A 22,987-nucleotide genomic window follows, 5' to 3' on the forward strand; every position below is an offset into this window, starting at 1 on the left:
AGAGGTAGCAGCAGTGCCACGTTCACTCACGCACTCACAGCAGGTACTGTGCAGCTAGCAGCCTTGCAACGGAGAGCGAGATACGCGCATGCAGATTGTGCACCAGCGCAAGTCTCCTTCATGCAGAAGAGGAATAACACACAGAGTCGCTGCACTGCCTGCTTGTCTGATGCAAAACAGGCATATCAGAGCCAGCAGCAGTGCAACCTTCACTCATGCACTCACAGCAGGTACTGCGCAGCTAGCAGCAGTGCAACGGAGAGCGAGATACGCTCATTCAGATGATGCACCAGTGCAAGTATCCATCATACGGGAGAGGAATAGCACATAGGGGTGCTGCACTGCATGCTTGCCTGATACAAAACAGGCATATCAGAGCCAGCAGCAGTGCAACCTTCAATCACGCACTCACAGCAGGTACTGCGCAGCTAGCAGCATTGCAACGGAGAGCGAGATACGCTCATGCAGATTGTGCACCAGTGCAAGTCTCCATGCGGAAGAGGAATACCACACAGAGGCACTGCACTGCCTACTTGTCTGATAAAAAACAGGCATATCAGAGCCAGCAGCAGTGCAACCTTCACTCACGCACTCACAGCAGGTACCACACAGCTAGCAGCCTTGCAGCGGAGAGCGAGATACGCTCATGCAGATAATGCACCAGTGCAAGTATCCATCATATGGGAGAGGAATAGCACATAGAGGTGCTGCACTGCATGCTTGTCTGATACAAAACAGACATATCAAAGCAAGCAGCAGTGCAATCTTCACACATGCACTCACAGCAGGTACTGCGCAGCTAGCAGCATTGCAACAGAGAGCGAGATACGCTCATGCAGATTGTGCACAGAAGCACCAGTGCAAGTCTCCTTCATGCAGAAGAGGAATAGCACATAGAGGTGCTGCACTGCATGCTTGCCTGATACAAAACAGGCATATCAGAGCCAGCAGCAGTGCAACCTTCACTCAGGCACTCACAACAGGTACTGCGCAGCTAGCAGCCTTGCAACGGAGAGCGCAATATGCTCATGCAGAGTGTGCACCAGTGCAAGTCTCCTTCATGCAGAAGAGGAATAGCACACAGAGGCGCTGCACTGCATGCTTCTCTGATACAAAACAGGCATATCAGAGCCAGCAGCAGTGCAACCTTCACTCATGCACTCACAGCAGGTACTGCGCAGCTAGCAGCATTGCAAGAGAGAGCGAGATACGCTCATGCAGATTGTGGACCAGTGCAAGTCTCCTTCATGCGGAAGAGGTATAGCACACAGAGGCGCTGCACTGCATGCTTTCCTGATACAAACAGGCATATCAGAGGAGCTGCACTGCATGCGTCTCTCATACAAACAGGCATATCAGATGCAGCTGCTGTGCAGGCCTCCATCACACAAAGAACAGGCACATCAGAGGCAGCGGCTGTGCAGGCCTCCATCACACAAAGAACAGACACATCAGAGGCAGCGGCTGTGCAGGCCGCCATCAAAAAAAGTACAGGCACACAACACCAATGCAAACGTTCCTCTGAAAAGGTGCGGAATAGACATCAGCAGTTAAATTGCTCTCAAATCAGTGCATTAGAGCGAGCAGTAGTGCAAGCCTCCCTAGTAAAGCAGCCCCAGCATGGACAGCCGCTGCACGAGCTTCTCTCACACTAAACTTGAAAAGATGAGCAGCAGCTGTAGAGGTCTCCAACATGAAACAGATACAGCACTGGAAACAGGAGTAATGCAAACATCCCCCACAAGAGTGATATACAACAGGTAATATAGAGCAATGACAGACGGCTTCAGAAGAGAGGTGGCGCATGGGCAGGAGCTGTACAAGCATCTCTCACCCAAAGTAGAATACCAGAGCAGCAGAGCAAGCCCATGGGACAAACAGGTGATGCTGTCTTAAGAAATAGGTATACACAGCTGCCAAGTGGCAATGTCACATGTGACGCATGCAGTAATTTCTTGGTTTTTATCCAAAAGGAATGTGCATTCACATTCATGGGATTTCTAATCCCATGTTTAAAAATCTAAACACAAAAATACAAGTACCAAAATTCACAACGATTGTGGATAAAAAGCTAGAACTGGCTGGAGGTTTCTCATATGACAGTGGGTGTGGGTGAAACCGTGCACACCATTCTGTCAACTGAGCCAGGAACTAATGCTAAAATGTGATAAAATATACAATCCCAGTGTGCCATCAGGGACATGTGTTATGCACTTAAGAAGCTTATTTTTAATCTGGTGGCCATACTTTGAGAGTTAGAATGTATAGGCTTCTGAGCTATCTTTAGGATCAAATATGCTTTTTAAAGATCATTTATTCATTTTTTACTAATGGGGACAGTTCACATTATGGATCGTGGATTTAGTTGATATCTATACATTATCTTTCATCCATTCAGTTTAACATATATATATATATGTAGAAACACGTGTCCAGAGATGAATGAAAATATAAGGCCTGGAAAAATGAAAATTCTAAAAAAATTCACTGAAAGTTGCTGGCTTTGCCTTTGCCTTTGACAATAGGAGAGGTAGCAATGAAGAGAACGTGTGTAATAGGAATTTGTAAATGAGAAAGAGATATTAAATATTAAATAAGATATCTTAAATATGAATGAGTCCCTAATTTTTTTTACTCTCTGCAAATGTGTATTTTGCGCTGCAGCTTATTAGTGCAACAGCAGCAGTTTAAAATGAAGATGAGCTTTCAAAGAACACAAGCTCCTTTGAAACCCCACATTAGTAAATAGGCTACAAGTCCATTTCTAGGGCAACACGATGAAGCCGATCTGTTTGGTAGTGAAAGGGAATGTAGCCATGAAGTGTGAATATGCTAATTATGCTGCATGTGCTTAAGAACAGTGCATTGTTTAATGAGAGGAGATATCAGGTATACAAGTGGTTTGAATTTCTCACCCTAAAGCAGGTCTGGATTTGGTTGTAGGTCAGTGCTTAATTTGAGCAGGTGGTTTCCGGTGCTTGGCACCGGCACAAAATTGTCAACACCGGCACCTACGACAGTCCGCCACATGGCGGTGCTGTTTATCTTAGTTAGAGTTGAGCAAAACAGCAGTTGTTTATGATTTCAATATTCATTGAAAATGAAATGCTTTCTGCCCAAGCCATTCGTATAGCTTTGGAGTCCTGAAATAACCTGAATTGTCACACTTGTAGGAGTGTGATGGTTAGCAGTTGAGTTTGTACTCTCATTGGCTGTGCTGGCAGGAGTAGTGGGTGGTGTGAGCTAAACCAGCCTCCTGATGAGGGCCCTGGCACTTACTGTTCCACAAATTAAGCACTGTTGTAAGTGTGTCATATTCTGGTCACTATATCATGGAATCACATTCAACACTATAAAGTTATGATATTAGATTCATGATAGAAGCAGTAGTGCATACCATTCAGCACTACTATACCATGATGTCACATTGATGGTTCTTATATTATGGAATCCCCACATCCAGGTTTCTGAGAGTATTTTATCACATAGAGGGTTAGGAGAATAAGGTGCTACATTCAGGGCCTCTATGGTATGGCAGGACGTTCAGCGTTAGAGTAGAGTGGCAGCACTTTCAGGCATACAGAGTTACGGTATCGCACTCACCATTATAATATTATACAATAACACTCAGGCCGAGGCGGTACCTTGTTGAATCAGGCTGAAAGTAGGACTGTGGATGTTAAACTAATGCAATGTGTGTTATGATAAAGCTTTTCAGTGCTCCTCGCAGCGTGGCTCAACATCTACCGCCGCTGACCAGCAGGATGTGGTATCTCACGCTGATCGATGTCGGTGCAGTCCAGCTCAGATCTCCGCCACAGGTACCCTCAAACCTCATCATCATATTTTCTGTTTCTGATTACATATAGGAGAGAGGGATCTTAGTATAAGGAAAGCCTATTGGCAGTAAAGGAAGCTACAGAAGGAAAATTAACTTGTGGTTTGCAATTGACAAGAACAAAACCCAACCTACGTGAATCACAATGAATACAGCAACGAGGTGAGCTTCGGAGGGAGTATCAGGAGAGGAGCCCACTTTGGGCCTGATTTTGAGTTGGCGGGCCGGTAACTATAAACGTAAAGGATATCCAGATCGCCATATTATGATGTCCATAGGATATAATGGAGTTGTAATATGGCAGGCGGGGTATTTCTAACCTCTAAATTAGGCCCTTTGGCTTTAGAAACCCACACACGATTATGTCACAGGTGATCTTTAGACAGTGTTGAAGGCAGAGGTCCTCTTTTAGGACAGTAATAAATAGTGAAAGGGAATTCAAAAGAGTGAGTAATCATTCAATTAGGACATCCAAAGAAGGAAAGGCAAGCCAAAAGGTAAACAGAGAGGATCCATAACATGCTGGGCTTTCAACATGAAATTTGCACTAACACAAGCAAAAGCTTTGTAGAAGCCCAAAGGGCAACATGAGAACAATGACATATTTAGCATCAAATATCCCCCCATTTTTAAATGTCCCATTCCTTAATTCCCTGAGTTTGATAACTTATCCCTCCTTTGCCCCATCCAGCTACACTCCCGCCAGGGCCCGCCGTGTGCTCCGAGGACTGGGTGTTCTTTAACGGAATGTGCTACTTCATTTCCAGTGAGTATCTGGACTGGAGCCGCAGCCGGGAAGACTGTTTGACGAAGGAGTCACAGCTCTTGGTGATCGATGACCATAAGGAAATGGTGAGTCAATGGGAGCGGGTGGCACGTGGACCTCAATCCAAATGCATTATTAGTAGCAGCAAGATTTTAGTGACAGGAAAGGAGTGTTGTTTATTGACGGCTAATTTGTCTACTTGTTTCAAAAGATATGCTATATATCCACACTGTTAAGTTACTATCTAAGTTACACCCACTCTTCAGTTAATTCTCTGACCCAGTAAAGTAATAGCAGGTCTTAGAAGACTGGTCGCTCCTCTGCCCCATGGGGTTTAGATGTTATTGCATTAAGTAGAGAAAGTATAGACCGAGGTGTCCAAAGGCAAGAAACAGAACTGGGACCAACAAGGAGCGAACCAGAAACTGGAGTCAGTCAACACCTTCAGAACAAAATGTGAAAATCTAGAGAAATGTGTTCATACCCTGCTAGAAGTGAGTTTCAAGCATTCAGGGGAAAAGCTAAGAAATCTCAAGAACGATGTCCCGTGTGTCCTCATGTAATTTCTTTGGCTTGATCTTCACACAATGGCTTATTAAGAGACCGGTTATAGTAGAACCCATAATGAGATCTTGAACTTTTCCAATACTATGAATTTATTGGGTTTATCTTTCAACATTTTACACACAGTGCTGTGTCGCTGCTGGACAAGGGACATGAGATTCTGGGAGCTTCAGATGCATGAAAACCTACACCTCACTAATAGTCTGGCCAGAGTTTGTGATGCAGGTTTGTTGTACCCCACTCTGTGGGTGAGAGGCAGGACTCACCCTCATGTTTTCAGCTTAAAAATAATAAAAATTAAAAGTGGTGACTAAGAAATGGATTACATGTATCTCGTTCCCAAAACATGGTTTGTGTAATTACAAAACATAAGCAGCGCTAAGTTTGGAGGAATAAGGTGGTTTATGCTGCGTGATATGGATAATTAAGGTGGTCAATATTGTTTCACAGACGTGTGTTGGAGGGGAGAGCACCCTCAACACCTGGGGCGTGAATAAATCCTCCTGCCAACCAGAGACTCTCATCTTGCTTTTGCCAGGATTTCATAAACAACATCACAAGAAACAAAAACTTCCTCTGGATCGGACTCCGAGTCAAGGCACTGGGAGGGAAGTGGACCTGGATGAACGGCTTGGTGTTAACCAACACATGTAAGTGCTGATGATGAATGTGCACTTATGGTGTGTATTTCATCTATTGTAATTCTTGTTCACATGAAGCATCAATACCAGCTCATATCAGACCCGAGTCTTAGGTACTACTTGGGAGGTACGTAGGCTTAGCATGTGCCTTATTGAATAACATAGCAATACCTTCGGGGCCACACCAAGAATTTGTAAGCAACCATACCACCAGTTATTTGCAAAATGCATTCTCTAGCCTTGATCCAAATCGAGACATCCACGAGGCAGCGCTGACATGAGAGTCTGAACATCTGGTACACAAACCGGCTTGTCGGCTGTTGGAAGGATGACTTTAGCCCATCAACCAAGGATTCAGCAACAGAAGGAGTGCATCAGGGTACCACACATCCACACTACTGGGTAGGGCAAGTAGCCCACAGATCTACGCAGAAGATGCAATAAAACATAAAATCGAATGAGGTAGGTTGTTGATTGACCCTTACATCAGTGGGTAGGGTGCCCCCTTTCTCAATATCTAGTGCCCAGAATCCGAAGAGTTGCTAGCAGACCTACATTCTGATCAATGTCAAATGCTCCCATAATTCAAAAGAGGGGTGGGTCGGTGGGGGGATCCATAAGTAAACACCTCTAGCTTTCCAGATATTTCTCGAAGATAGACCATGGCTTTGAGAAAAACCTGGATCCATAGAACTGAAGCCCATAACCTTCCTACTGCTTCTTCACTCCTAAAACGCAACGTGCAAAACCATCAAGAAGTTTATTCATCCAACCATTCCCCGACTAACGACACTGTTCTGCTTTGTGTTTCTCTGAGCCATGGTCCTACCTTTTTCTCCGTTTCTACGCAGTCTCTGCGTACCATCATTCTGGAATGAGGGTCTGTGTCCAGTAAAAGGATCCCATATAGACAATTCCATAGCTGAGTGTGCCACTCTCTTTTTCAGATTTGCCTCATGAATTCATCCTCTGAGTTTGAATCTTGCAAAAAAGTACCTTCTCAAAGAAAGGCGTAAAGATGGAGGGCAGCCTCTTTATTTTTCATCAACTTCCTCTCTTTTAAATATTTCTAGAACATCACGCCCTATCTTCTGCCATTCTAAGCAGAATACAGTGATCTCCAGGATTAAGGCCAGTGTGGGTTTCAAAGTTTTAAGTGCACTGTTGTTACATACTTAGGCCACCAAGATGTGTGAATTATAATTTTAGGTACAACAGTGAGATGCACTCACTCATGGCAAACCTTTATAGTTTAAAAAAACTGTCAGAATAAATGACACTGAAAAGCCAATAACCCAACTTCTACATGTTTCAACCAACAAAGAATAACACAACGGGTCTCAGGTGGGGGTGGGTTCCTATCACGGCTGATGGTCACACATGATTTTTTTGTTAATCAACGTACAATAATACATTAAAACAATATATCAATTTGAACACATTGTCATTAGGTCAGGCATTAGCTATTATTGGTGTTTGCTGTCAGTGTTTTAGGGTTTCAACACATGGACAATTAAGAGTGAATTTGAAAGCTGTTCTTGAAACCTACCACACACACTGAAAAGCGAGTCGATAGACGGTAAGGGTGATTTAGTTTTCTACCGAAGAATTGTCTAACTTCTCACTAATTCTTTTGACAGGTTCAGCATCCACAGTGGTCCTGAGGAAACCAGCTGTGCCACCACAAAGAGAGGGAGCCTGACCTCCGAGAGCTGCAGCAGCAAGCTAAACTGGGTCTGTGAGATGACAGCAAGAACGCCATGAGGGATGCCGTCTTTGAGCTTGAACCAACATCTATTGGCAGCCACGTCGATAAGTACAAAAAGTGGCCGGACTGGCAGCAGTGCGACTCAAGAGTCCTCCAATGCCACCATCCCAGGCAGAGTTGAGGAGGCACCCCACAAACTGAGGGAAAGCCTTCCCCACACATCATGTCCATCAGTGTTCACCTACCAGTCCTGAAGGTCATCATGGAGGTCATTGTTAGATGCAAAAGGACATTTTGAATGATTGCCTTTTAGCATAAAAAGTAAATGGGGAAAATATAACAGGAGGTTTCTTTACACTGGACCTCCTTCCCACCTCAGGGGGTCTCCTCTATGAGACGAGCAACAGTTTGAGTCTTGATGCAGGTAAATTCTCAGCAACGCTCATGGGTTGAACTAAAATTAAAATTGTCATGAGTTCTTAATATCTTTCTAAAATAATCCTGAGTTGAGAATGGCTTTCAGTCGTCATTGTAAATTTTAATCCACCATTTCCTTTGGGTGGTGTCTTTATAAATTATAGAAGAGCCTTGACGCGTCTCATCATCAGCAATTCACTCTCCATTAATAACATCCTTCAGTCCCAAGGGACCATCCGACCACTTTACACTCATAAATGCGAAGAAAATGAACACACTGTGATTTTCAGACTGGAGGTGCTGCCACCAATATAATATCACTGAATTCAAAGGGATTATGAAAAATCCAAGCATCACACAAGGGACAAGTGCTGTGGCCACATTCAGAAAGGGAGAGGTACGGGTGCAGTATGAAGCTGGCGTTGAGTTTTGGAGCCCACCATCACAAATGTGTTACCAAAGCAGTGTGGGAGTGCACTGCACGTCATTTACACACAGCAAGGTCCTGAGTGGCTTGGTAAATCTTTGTGTGACGCTTTGCTGGGAAGGCTTTGCATGGGTGGAGCGTGGGTGTTTCCACGCTTCCACCCATATATTTAGACACATTCACAGTTTCAACAAGACTGGTGAACCTGGGAATATGTCAAAATTGTAAACCTTCCTGATAGAGGCGCAATGAGGAGAAATATCTTTATTTCTCCTAGCTGTTTCCTCTGTCTAAGGTGTCCCTCGTGCACAAAAACAATCCTGCCTGCAATGCAGGCCCCCTTGCAACATGGTGCAAGGGTTCCCGGGTGTCAGAGCAGTGCGAGATCAGGAATGTGCCATATCTTTACAGATATGACACATTCCTGCCCTCTCCATTTGACCCATTGCAGCAAGTTGTCTTTCGGCATTGAGTCAAATGATGATAAATCTGTCCCAGGTGCACAAACTTGAAAACACAAGTCTTTGCCTGACGTTCTGAAGTGGGGTTAACAGGAAGCTTCTATTGCAAATTTAGACTCAGAAACTAAAGAATCACATCCTCTTCACTGACCATCTATTTAAAAACAAACCAATTCCTGAATGATCCAAAAATAAAAGAACAAAAACAGAAACCTATATATATATATATATATATATATATATATATATATATATATATATATATATATATATATAAACAAAATGTCTAAATATAACTTTCCAGGGTACACTGAAGTATTTACAAAGCCTGCATCCTGATGTTTGATAAAGTATATAGTAGAAGTTCATATATTAAATGTACATAATATTTTTAAACATTGTAATGTATTGTTTGATTTTGTTACATTTTAATTTTACAGCCCTCAGAAAGTCCTGCTTATGTAGGAAGGAAATGCATCAGCTGTTTTATGTTTTAAAAATAATCATGTCGAAAAATAAATGGTTTTAATCATGAATTTCTCCAGCTCTTTGACATGGACTTCATTTCTCGAGTTCTGGGGATCATGGAACTAAATACTATGCATTAATTGATTTGATATTGCCTCCTTTATTTTATGGATTTTCCTTGTTATGTGTGATTGGCTGCTGGCTCATGAGGGTGAGCAACAACTACTTTGAGTCTAAAAGTGATGAGCTACGGAAAGCTGTGGTTTGCCACTACAGATGTGTCTTTCTGAACTATGTGCACTGTGTTTACGTACTGAGGTGTAGTTTTGAGGAGGGTGGGGAATTTTGCCAGTGTAGACTTTTTGGAGCCGATTCACTGCATTTTCTCATACTGAACTCTTCAATCTGTCTCTGTCTGATATGGTGAATATAGGTGTTTCTGGATCCCTGCACACAGAGGAGAAGTATTCTATTTCATGACTTCAGTAAAGAAGCTTGCGATAAAGAACTAGGACTACAAGTAAATAATCATTTATTCCACATCCTAGGAGTTGTAGCTTGTTGTGAACCTGTAGTTTGGACCAGGAGGTCAGTCAAATGACCCTTGGAGTCACTTATTCAAGAATGCCTGGCATCAGCTTCTGGCTGGGAGTGAATCCTGGCTGCTCCCTAACCAATGGGGTGAAAGTTCCCACGGGTACCCTACCCACTTTTTGTACCCAATCCTCGTCCTCCCCACCCCCCCACCCACCCACAGGCTGATGCCAGGCATAAATGTGGCACCCCCAGTACACGCCTCAGAGCACTAATGGACCTGTGGAAGAATCAGAGGGGCGCTGAACCTGCTGCCTGTGACCTGAGAAGAGCCCTGAAGGATACAGGCTTCTCTCCCTTCTACCCAGGAAAAAGGAGAGGACCCCAGGGGTTATAAGGCTGACCTCACGCTCAAGTTACAGGGACACACGCATGTCAATCATGGGCAAGGATCAGAAATATAAGAAGTAAAAGAGAAAAGATTTAAATCAATAAATCGGTAAATGTACGTGAAAATATATAGACCAACCTTGCATTAATCAAATCCACCACTAGATGGCACTGTAGGATTAAAAACACAGAATGATCATGACGCACATCAACGTTTTACCAATCTCAAACCACAAAAGGCTAGAAAAAACTGCATGAGAATATCAAGCTTTTTTAATTTAAGTTGATGCTACAAAATATACTAATGATGCTAGAAGAGCATATTTATAACATGATTGAGAATTATAAAGAGAGCGTTTTAGAATGATTCCAGAACATAATGTAAAGATTTGGTTTAAAATAAACTAGTTAGAGTAGTGAAGGTACTGTGAATTTGAAGGAATTGAATACTACAGCTTTTACCCCGCTTTCAAACAAATATTTGTCTGTCTGAGTCCTGGTTTACAGTCTCCATTGTTCTTCTGGGCTCAGTGAGGCCCAAACAGATGTGAGCGCAGAGAGGCGCTAGTGGCAGGAGACACTCATCCCTCACTCAAACCTTCATATTGGATCACACCTTCCCGTGTTTCGTGTCTGCTCACTGATGCGCCAAGAAGAGATTCCTGAACAGAGTGGGAAGCGCATCCAGAAACCACCCAAGTCTTATTTTATGTGAAAAAGGCAGCTTCAATGAGACCGGTGCATAAATCAGGCAACGTTCCCTTGGCGCCTGCCACAGTCAAAAAGCCTTGGCCACAACAAACAGTTTAATAAGCCAACCATCCCAGTCCCTCAAGAAAGCCCTTAAACATTCCCATTTACAACAATACCCTCTCATCATGCAAAGTTGCATCCATCAGTAACATGCCAAGGTGCAGTCCAACACTGCTAGCCTAGGTTTGACTTTTCAATCCAACAGAGTCCATCCTTTCCAGCTCCGCTCACCGTGATCCTCAAGAAAGCCAAACTTTATTCAAGTCCTGAAAACTCCCTTTGTCCCCCCCAGTGGGCTGGCTTAAGGAGATGCACTAACAGTTCACCTTCTATTTGTGCCACATTCTCAATGCGGCTCCTAAGGGTCTGTTTGCCCACCAGTGTTGTGGACGCAGGCCAGAGGCGGAGAGATTACCCTATTGAGAGAACGCCATCTGACGACAGCTCTGGCACTACATGTGCTGTAGGACAGTGGTTCCAAACCTTTTGACTTCTGTGGACCCCACTTTGTCTTTATTGGAAGCCAGGGACCCCCACTGAACCATTACTGGAACTGGGGACCTCCCACTGAGTCATTCCTGGAAGCCAGGGACCCCCACTGAATCATTAATGGAACTGGGGTCCTCCCGCTGAGTCATCTCTGGAAGTCAGGGACCCCCACTGAATTATTATTGGAACTGGGGACCTCCCACTAAGTCATTCCTGGAAGTCGGGGACCCCCACTGAATCATGATTGGAACTGGGGACCTCCCACTGAGTCATTACTGGAAGTCAGGGACCCCCACTGAATCATTATTGGAATCTGAAGACCTCCACTGAGTCATTACTGGAACCCTGGGTCCCCCACCGAGTCATTCCTGGAAGTCAGGGACCTCCATTGAATTATTATTGGAACTGGGAACCTCCCATTGAGTCATTACTGGAATCCGGGGACCCCCACTGAGTCATTACTGGAAGCTGGAACCCCCATTGAATCATTATTGGAACTGGGGACCCCCAGTGAGTCATTACTGGAAGTCAGGGACCCCCCCCCAGTGAATCATTACCGAAAGTCAGGAACCCCCACTGAGTCATTACTGGAAATCAGGGACCCCCCACTGAGTCATTATTGGAATCTGGGGACCTCCCACTGAGTCATTACTGGAAGTCTGGGACCTCCACTGAATCATTATTGGAACTGGGGACCTCCCACTGAGTCATTACTGGAAGTCGGGGACCCCCACTGAATCATTATTGGAACTGGGGACCTCCCGATGGGTCATTACTGGAAGTCGGGGACCCAGGCCTAAACACTGTTGATGATTTGAACCACAAAACAATACACAAGAAATGCAGAAACAAGCATTCATCAAATACACACAGATGGTAACATATTTAATTTAATTTGCAGACCAATAAAATAAAAATTACATTTGTTAATTTTAATAGGAAAGTTGGAGCTTTTCTAAATTTAATTGAAGCTACACTTTGTCCATACTATATTCTATTTGATGCACCTGTGCAGTTCCCATGAATCAATCTGAGAATATTAATGTAATTTTTAGCCTCAAGTTTCAAATTCCTTGACATTTACAGTCATTTTCTAAATTTTCAACGTACATTTAGCCACCTTATTTATAAACACTTTTTAAATCTGTAATAATTATTTGTCTAAGCAGTCACAGACCCCCTGAGGAGGCTCATGGACCTCCAGGATCCCCGGACCACAGGTTGGGCCCCACCTCTCTAGCGTAATCAGTATTACAGAAGAGGCTGAACAAGTGCCCCTGCCCCCTGCTGTAACATCAGAGCTCCCCGTGGTGCACACAACAGGCAAACAGGCTCATTACATCCCCAGACCAGACCACTATCTATGATGTGGGGGCCCTGGACAATGTGCCACATGACAGAGTCCAATTTTGTAGTAACTCATGCCAACCCAGGCACCCTTTCCCAAGCTACTTCACTTGAAGGCAAGTGGTGTTGAAGTCCAGCTGCTTTCCAAATCTCCTCCTCTCCACTTGACGTGCCACCCATTTTATACATGGGTGACCACAAATCCAAATATCAAAATGTTCTCTCCTTGGATCCTCAACACAACCTTTACAATTAAACACTTAATACATGGGAAAAAACTAGCCCAACGACTATATTGGCCTAACACATTGCTCGCAGCAGTCAGATTTCCACCTCCCCAACTTCATAATCTCTTTACAAATAAACTTCAGTCGGTTCTTTCCTTAGATCAATGGACATCCAAGGCACTTTGAGTTCAACCCAAATGCATTATTAGTAGAAGCAAGATTTTAGTATCAGGAAAGGTGTGCTTTCCATTGCCAGATAGTTTATCTACTTGTTTCAAAACACAGAGATATATTGTCCATATTGTAATGTAATTTTCCACATCACACTCACTCTAATTCAGTCTCTGAACTAGTGAAGGAGTAGCAGGGCCTTAGGAAACAAGCTGCTCTTCTGTTGCGATGTTGGCGTAAGTGACATTCCATTACCGGGAGCATCTATAGACTGAGGTGTCCACAGCTTGGAGACAGAACTGGGATCAACAACAAGAAAACCAATAACTGGAGGAAGTCAACATCTTCAGAAAACACATGACAATCTGCATGAATGTATTCATCATCTGCTAGAAATAAGGTTCAAGCGTACAGGAAGAAGCTAAAACATCTTCAGAAGTAAAATAAAACGTAATGTATTTTGATGTTTCTCAAACGAATGTCAAAAACCTTGAAGGAGAGTGTAGCAAAAAGATTTCCTTACGTTTCTTTAACAGACTGAAATAGTTGACAAATACATCAGGACTCTGTGCCCTCTCACTGTTCCTTCAGAGATTCTCCTAGAGAGCCACTACAAGTGAAAGAGGTATGACGTTTGCACATTTATATAATGGAGTAATATTACTTAGCAGTCTCAGCAGGCATGGTGAGTGGTGGGCCTACGGGTTGTGGTGGCCTACGTGTTGTGTAGATATCTATTTATGTTATATTGTCAATAGCTAATATATTCTGGCACACTCATTGGGAGTTATCGTAAGGGAGGAAAGGTCCTGAAGAAAGCCCACTAAGCCAATCGAGTATATTAAATGGGGCTGAAACATGTTGGCCTACTTTAAAAGGATGAACTATTTGTCTAACGATTTGTAACTTTACCCACTGGAGACTTTAAAAAAGTGTTTACATCCACCAGGAAGTATTTTTAAGACTTACCATCCATCACCACTTAGAAACGTTTTATGGCATGGGCAAAGTGAACAATTGCCCAGGGCACCCACTTCCAAGGGGCCCCTGGAAAACTGAAGTTTTACTCTTTAATACTTCTATTTCTCTCTCTCAGTCTTTAAAACATAGTTCAATAGTTTGGCATCATGTTGCTTCTTGGAGAAAATAGGTAATAACATTTCAAAGCTGTTCCGAAGAGGGACCCCAGAATATTTCTCATCTGCCCCACCCCCCAAAATCCTTAAAATGGCACTGCCTCTACCACACGTAAATAGTGCACTCACACCACTTCATTGAGCACTTCTTCTCACTTGTCCCATCCTCAAAAGAGCTCATGCAAGCCATAGGGTAGAGCCCACACTGGTGCAATTCCACCTTTGCATGCAGGACCCCAATGATGAAGCATGCCACCTCTGGGAGAATTATCACTTTTGTCTTTTATATTGGATTTTTTTCAGTGCTTATTATGTTGTTACAGGTCTTCTTTGTTTAGGGCTCTCCATGTTTGTTTGATGTCAATTTCGAAGGAGGGTGTACCCTAGCAATTCTTCTGTCCCCCACCTGCCAGGTGGCATAAACATTCAAAGCACTCCTGCCACCCTCCTCCTGTGCTGAATGCAGGAGGCAGCCTCAGTTTATGGTGTACACATATGGTGTGGCATTCTATACTGAGTGCAGGCAACCCACAGTGATAGTGAATAGGTTTCCAGATAGCAAAAGCTCTCTAGGGGTATCTGAGGCGAGCAGCTCATGCTTATCCAGGAGGAATGTAAAGCACTTGCAATACCACAGTAGTCAGACAGTAACCCACTCACAAGAAAGAACCACACTAGTATTGCAAGTATAAAGGATACTTTATTACAGCACTACTGCTAGACTAGCATTGGTATATCCCCTTTGGAGATATCTACACACAATGTATACCCAAGAATACCCAACAGAAATAACATAAAATATACAGGGCCATATGGGAGGGCCAAACCATATACTAAGAAAGTGGAATGTGAAATAGTAAACCCCAAGCAAGGCAAGTGTGTTAGTTCACTAGGGGCTGGGGTCGATGAAAACACCGGACCTAAGTATCCCCAGTGACCAGGTTCAAGGTAGTTACCCACCCATTCATCCCACAGGCTAACACAGGGAGTAGTGGTTAGAGTTTGTGTGATTCAGGAACCTTCCCAGTACACCCCGGGGAAACTAACAGACCAGAGGAAGGTTAGAGAGTGCCCCTACCCATGGATACCCACAAGACAGGAGTACCTACAACAGGGGACCTGGATGCAGAGGGGAGAAGTGACTCTCTTTTAAGTCAATGGATACCTCGGATTGTCCAGCTGCTGTCACGACCTGTGGACCAGGCTGATGGACCCCAGGGACGTATTTTGGACACAGAGTGGCCCAGGTGGTGAAGGTGCAATGCCCACCCTCCTACAGGTGATGTTCGTGCAAGTCGGTGGAAGAAGTCCAGCTGCAAGGTCCAGGAGCTGCAGAAGGTCACAGGAGTCATTTACAAACTGTCTCTCAATGGTCCCTGGATTGCAGGGATCAGTGATGAACCAGGTCACCAAAAGCACTGGCAAATGCAAGCAGGAACCGAAGAAGTATTGGCAAAGTTTTGGGGACCAGCAAGGTCCAGAAGATTCTAACCAGGAGGGGAAGTCAGGGCTGGGCCTCTGCACACAGTAAAGCCAGCAGAAGTCAATGGAGCCCCCACGAGTGACCCCCAGATTATGGACACAGGGTGTCACACGGAGGTCTCAGCAGCACAACAAAACAGAAGCCCCACTTCATAGGAGTTGCAGGAATGGGTCTGAACTTCGAGTTGCAGAGTGCCAGAGGTCAGGGTTTCCTCGCGCCTGAAGATCTCCTCAAGGAAGAGTCAACAAGTCTTGACAAGTGCAAAAGTTGAGGTGCACTGGAGTTCCAGTCTAGCACAAGGAGCAGGGGCCCACAGTCTTCCAATTTGGTCAGGGGACAAGCAGGGCTCAGGTGAAGCCACAGACTCACCACCTGTGAAGCAGAGCCCCTCCAAGTTCATGGAACAGCAGACCCCACTAGCCGGTCCATGTTGTCTTGAGGTGCCTGATGTTGCAGGGGAATGACTCCTTCACTCCAAGGGAGATTCCTTTGTGCTTCCAGGTGCAAACAGAGTACTTGTGACCCTGGAGGATGCACGGCCTTGGATGTTGCTGAATTTTTGAAGGATCCAGAGAAACAATGTGGCAATTGGAGCCTTCCCACCAGAAACAGACGTGTTTCGGTTCCAAAGCAGACCAGCAGCGGTCCCAAAGGCCAGGTGCAGAAAATGTCTTGCAAAGAGTTCCTTTTAGAGTCTCAACAAATCCAAGGACCCAACCATGGGGGCCTGCAAGTAACCGTAAAAGGGGATTGGTCATCTCTGAAGTGACCCACCTATCGGAGGGGGTAAGGGACATCATCTACTTGGCCTAACCAGTCAGATGCTTCCAGGGGCCTCTGCCCATCTTTTTTCCAAGATGGCACAATCAAGTGGCCACCTGGCAGGGCTCTGTGCACCTCCCTAGGGGAGGAGCTGGACATGGGGGTGGTCACCCCCCTGTCCTTTGTGTAGTTTCATGCCAGAGCAGGAACTGGGGGTTCCTGAACTGGTACAAACTGGATTATGCAGGGAGGTCAACAAATGTGCCCTTCAAAGCAGTCTGGTGGCACTCAGAGGCCACCCCACCGAGCCCTTACACACCTTATATAAAGGGGAAAGTGGTCACACCTCTACTTTGCAGGAAATCTTTTGTTCTGCCTCCCTGGCCTTAGGCAGGCTCACCATCAGGAGGGCAGAACAGTGTCTGGAGGCAGGGGCAGCAGCACGGGCTGACAGCTAGACCCCATAAGGCTGCACAGGCAGAAATGGGGGATCCTCTAAAGAACCCCCTCCCCCCCCCCCCCCAAGTACATGCTATCATGCAACTAACAATGGAATTGGTGTAGTTGCATGATTCTAATATGTTTGATACCAAACATGCCTAGGTTTGGAGAAGCCATTATGTAGTTGTACCACTTGTGTTGACCAGTGTCCACTACATACCTTAAGATGACTTCCCCGCACTTACAGAGTCCAGGAAATGGCCTGGGTCTGTAGGGGCACCCTACTTATGCAGGGGTAACCTCACACTTGGGGACATGCCACCCTTACTTGGGCCGAAGGGCCTACCAGTGGGGTGACTTATAGTGTTAAAGTGCAGTGACCATGTTTGGTGGTGAAAGGGTGCATGCACCATTTCACCCAGGCTGCAATGGCAGGCCTGCAGACACAGTTTGCATGGACAGCACAATACGTGCTGCAGCCCATGGGAGACCCCTAATGTACCAATGCCCTGGATACCTAAGTAGCATACACTAGGGACTTACATGGTGTTAAAAATGGGGTCTCTACTTGGCAGAGGTATACACCCTTGTACAATTAGGAGCCACAATCCTAGTCATAGTAAGTCACAAGTAAATCCAAACTATCCTGTGCCCACCCCCTGGTAGCTTGGCACTGAACAGTCAGGCTTATCTTAGAAGGCAATGTGTAAAGTAATTGTGCAATACATCATACAGTAACACAGTGAAAACACCATACAAATCCACCATACAGGTTTAGACCAATAGATAATATTTATCTGAATAAAGTAAGGTTAAAACAAGAAAATTCAATGTACACAAACAGAGTTATGGATTTCAAAAGATAAAATTCAACTGAAGCGCTTAGAAACACATTAGCTCCAACTGGGGCTATAATGGTGTCACTGACAGAATTGTTCCCATTAATCCGACACCACAAGCGCTGGTCACTGAGTTGCATGGACCCCAGGAACAGTATGTTTTGAAAACAAAAAAACAAAGACGCTGCACGGTGTCGGGAAGATGAGGTGTTGCTGGGGCCGGTGCGGCGTCAGTCTCTTACGGGTTCTGGGAGATGAGGAGCTGGTTCCACCCTACGAGACAGGTGGAGGTGAGGCAACGGTTCCATTCGGTTGCAGTGGGAACTGGTGCAGCATTGGTGGCAATGTGTCTGTCCCCTGTTACCCAGCGGGGTCGATGGATCCAGTCTGTCAAGACGTGATGTGTCGACTTCGCAGTGTTGTGACGACTCTGCATGATATCAGTTGTGTAGCAGCAATTTCGGACTTCCATTGCAGGCTCAGCGATGTCCACAGAGCTGGAGCAGGCTGCGGCATCGGTGCTGGTGTTGCGGAAGTCGTTACTGTGGTTGCCAATGGTGTCGATGAAGTCGTAAAATTAGCTAAAAGGTAGTTGAAGTCTTTGCTAGGACTGAAACTTCAAAACAGGAATAAAGCTCAATCCAAGCCCTGGGAGACCACTTTTGGGGAAGACAGCATCCTTCCAGCAAAGTCAGAGGCCAGCAGGGCAGCAGGGCAACAAGCAGGGCAGCAGTACTTTTCAGCAAAGCAGTCCAGAGGAGTCCTTTGGGCACCCAGGCAGCTCCTCTGACAGAGTTCAGGTGTATATCCAGAAGTATCTGATTGGGTGGGATCAGGGACCCAGCTTTTAACCCAAAAATGCCTTTGAAGTGGGGGAAACTTCAAAGAGTGGCTTTGAAGTGCACAAGTTCCCCTTTCAGCAGAGTCTTGTCTGCCAGGATCCCTGTGGGGGGTTATCAGTCCTTTGAGTGAGGACAGGCTACTGGCCTTTAAAATGTAAGTGTGAGCTCCTCCACCCTTCCTGCACAGGAAGACCCATTCAGTATGCAGAAGTGACTGAGTGACCTGTGTTTGTGGTTGTCTGGGTGGAATGTGCAAGGGGAGCTGTCAACCAGCCCAGCCCAGACGTGGATTGGAGACAGGCTGTGAGATGACAGATGGCAGAAACAGCAGAGAAATGCCTACTTTCTAAAAGTGGCATCTCTAAAATAGTAACATGAAATCCAACAAAACCAGTAAGCAGGATTTCCTATTACCATCCTGGCAATTCCAAACAAGACAAGGCTACTCATTCCAGATCAGAATCTACCACTCAAGAGTATATGAGGGCAGTTCTAATGTTAATCTTTGAGAGGAGTAGGCCTCACAGTAGTGGAAACTGAATCTATGCGTTTTTCACTACAAAGACATGTAAAACACATAAGTACATGCCCGCCTTTTACCTACACAGCACCCTGCCCTATGGGTTACCTAGGGCCTACCTTAGGGGAGACTTCTGTGTAGAAAAAGGAGAATTTAAGCATTGGCAAGTAGTTTTAAATGCCAAGTTGAAGTGGGAGTGAAACTGCACAAACAGGCCTCCTTGAAATGGCAACCTGAGACATGGTTAAGGGGCTACTTATGTAGGTGGCACAATCATTGCTGCAGGCCCACTAGTTGCATTTAGTTTGCAGGCCCTGGGCACAGGTAGTGCACTTTACTGGGGGCTTACAGGTAACTTAAATATGCCAATTGGGTAGGAACCAATGTTACCATGTTTTGGGGAGAGAGCACATGCACTTTTGCACAGGACATCAGTAGTACAGTGTGCAGAGTCTTAAAACCAGCAAAAACAGTGCCAGAAAGGTGGAGGGAGACAGGCAAAAAGTTGAGGGATGACAACCGTAAGGGTGCACCAGTGTGCCAACTGTGGGTGTAAAAAGTTTACCTGCAACCACATTTAGAGGAGAAAGCACAGTCCCTGGGGTCCTGAATAGCAGGATCTCAGTGAACTACAGTCTAAACACACTGACATCTGGCAAAAAGTGGGGGTAACTATGCTAGAAAGATGGCACTTTTCTACACTGAACAAACATGGTGCCCTGAATTCTCTCTAGCAAAAACAACAAGGTGAGGGATGGAATGCTTGAGTTAATCTCAAGCACTGGCAATCGCTTTGGCCGCATCCCAATCTGTAGTGACTTTGCCCAACCATGCCACTCTAGTTTGGACCCACCCATATGCAAATCAATCTTGACCCTGCTCCCGGAACAGTCCAGCCCAAACTGCCAGGCCTGGTCTCCTCTGGACCGGATACACTCAATCTGGGACCAATTTTGGGGTATCACCCCTTCTGAGACAGACTAGCTTGAATCCAATGGCACAGTGAGCTCAGGACACACGTCTATGCATTGTCAGTAGATGAGCTTGATTCAAGCATTCCATCCATTACCTAGATGTTTTTGCTTTTGCCTCCCTAAGTGCACTGGCTATGCCCAGATGTGGGCTTATACTGACAAAAGCTAATTACCTGAATAGTAACCTTCTGTAAATTCTTGTCTTCCTCTGTTTTCCACTGTGATTGCTTCTTAAAATCATCTTACCTTTTTATTCAGCTGCATCTTCTCAACTGTTTTGTACTACATTGGCTAATTTGTTTCGGACCCAAGATGACAGGAATCCAGATCATAAAAAATAAACAGCTTATAACTTGCACGTTTGAGAAATTGTGCTAGGAGGGAGGAAGGCTAGTTGAGATGGTGTCGATTATTATAAATATTGCAAATGTAGAGAATAACAAAAAACTGACGGGCGATACAAAAGTTATTTGAATGTCTACAATTTACTGTGAATACTTTAATTTTCCGTCGATATTTCTGCCAGTACGCTCCAAAATGAAGCCATTATTAAGCTATATAAATTGTAAGAAAAATAAACATTCAGCCTTCTGAAGGTATTCTTCTATTACTCCCCTGATGCCTCGCCTGGGCCACACTAGAATTCTTTTTCTCCCCACTGCGATGGATGGGGTGGACGAGGAACTCAATCCTGAGTCCCTGAAGATTCTTCCCCAGTTACTGTGCTGAGGAAGCTGGTCTCTTTCATTGCTGACCATGGGCACCCTTGTTTAACATCAGTCTCACCCCTGGGATAGTGCCAGAGACCTTGAAACTAGGGATAGTTTGCTTCCTTCTGCAAACGCCTTGTCTCAATCCTTCCCCAAATTGTAAATATTGGCCAATCTCTCTCCATTTAAAAGTTGTCAGAGAAGCTGGTCAACAAACATCATAACAGTTTTCTTTAAGATGTCCTTGGTTGACTGGCATCTGCACTGGGTGCGGAAGTGAATCCACAACTGGCACTGAACTCAAAGATGATTCTGTTGTGATGAGATTTTCATTTCTCCCCAACAGTTAGCACAATAGACCATGAGTTGGTAGGTGTTGGAAATGGGGTCTCTAGTAGGCAGAGGTATACACCCTTGTCCAAGTAGGGACCACAGACCTAGTCAAGGTAAATCACACACAATCCAAACTATCCTGTGCCTACCCCCTGCTACCTTGGCACTGAGCAGTCAGGCTTAACTTAGAAGGCAACGTGTAAAGTATTTGTGCAACAAATCATGCAATACCACAGTGAGAACACCACAAAAAGGCACCACACAGGTTTAGAAAATATAATATATTTATCTGAATGAAGTAAGGTCAAAACGATCAAGATTTGATAAGTACAAGTTGGAATATCTCTTTTGCAATGAAAAAAAGAGTCTTACGTGTCTCTTGTGTGCACAAAGTACCTGGTATCTGTCAAAATTACACGCACGGAGACCGCAGTGGAGGAGATGCATGGAAAAAGGAAGGTGTGCAACGGATTTCCGGGCGCACACAGACGATGGGTTGATTCTTTTCCAGGCAGCAAGGACTTTGAATCGAATTCCGGCACGCAGGCTTGAATCCTCTTTGCAATGCGGGGTCGTTTGATGCCCAGGGATGATGCATGGAAATCCTGGGCATGCTGGTTGAAGTCACAGGTGCTGTGTCGATCCCGTGGGCGATGCAGTGGAGTTCTGTTGCACAGCAGGCAATGCATCAATTCCTCACACAGGAAGTCGTGCTGCATTGTTCTGGCATTTTCTGGTTTGGTGATGTGTTGATCCGGTGGGCTCTGCGTCGATGTTCCGGTCGCAACGCTGGCACTGCATCGATCTCCACTTGGGGAGCTGACCTGAGCTATGTCATTCCGGAGAGGCGATGCAGTGATTCTATCACCGCTAGGCAGGCTGTGCGTCAATTCCAGCAGGCTGTGCGTCGATTTTCACCACACAAGGAGTTCCTTTCGAAGAGAAGAAGTCTTTTTGGTCCGAGACTTCAGGAACAGGAGGCAAGCTCAATCCAGGCCCTTGGGCAGCCCATCTCAGCAGAGCCAGAGACCAGCAAGGCAGCAGTCCTTAACAGCAAAGCAGTCCAGGAGAGTCCTTTGGGCAGCCTGGCAGCTCCTCTTGGCAGGTTGCATGATCTGGTTCAGAGTGTCTGTCTCAAGAAATGTCTGAGTTGGTAGGGTCAGGGACCCAGTTTATATATCCAAAAGTGCCTTTAAAGTGGGAGTGACTTCGATGAGTGGTTTTGATATGCACAAGGTCCCCTTTCAGTACAGTTCTGTCTGCCAGGGTCCCAGTACGGGGTGTGGCAGTCCTTTGTGTGAGGGCAGGCCACTAGCCTTTGAAATGTAAGTGTCAAGACCCTCCACCCTTCCAGCCCAGGAAGACCCATTCAGTATGCAGATGTGTGCAAATGTGACTGAGCATCCTGTGTTTGTGGTTGTCTGGGTGAAATGCTCAAGGGAGCTGTCAACCATCCCAGCCCAGACGTGGATTGGAGACAGGCTGTAAGGCACAGATGGAGTTGAAGTGCAGAGAAATGCTCACTTTCTAAAAGTGGCATTTCTAAAATAGTAATATAAAATCCTACCTCACCAGACAGCAGGGTTTTGTATTACCATTGTGGCCATACTAAATATGACCTGTCTATTCCTTTCTGATCAACATTTACTACTCAATAGTATATGAAGGTAGCCCTAATGTTAGCCTATGAAAGGAGCAGGCCTCACGGCAGTAGAAAACTAATTCAGGAGTTTTCCACTACCAGGA

This window comes from Pleurodeles waltl, chromosome 7 (assembly GCF_031143425.1).
Source record: "Pleurodeles waltl isolate 20211129_DDA chromosome 7, aPleWal1.hap1.20221129, whole genome shotgun sequence".
NCBI classification, from domain to species: domain Eukaryota; kingdom Metazoa; phylum Chordata; class Amphibia; order Caudata; family Salamandridae; genus Pleurodeles; species Pleurodeles waltl.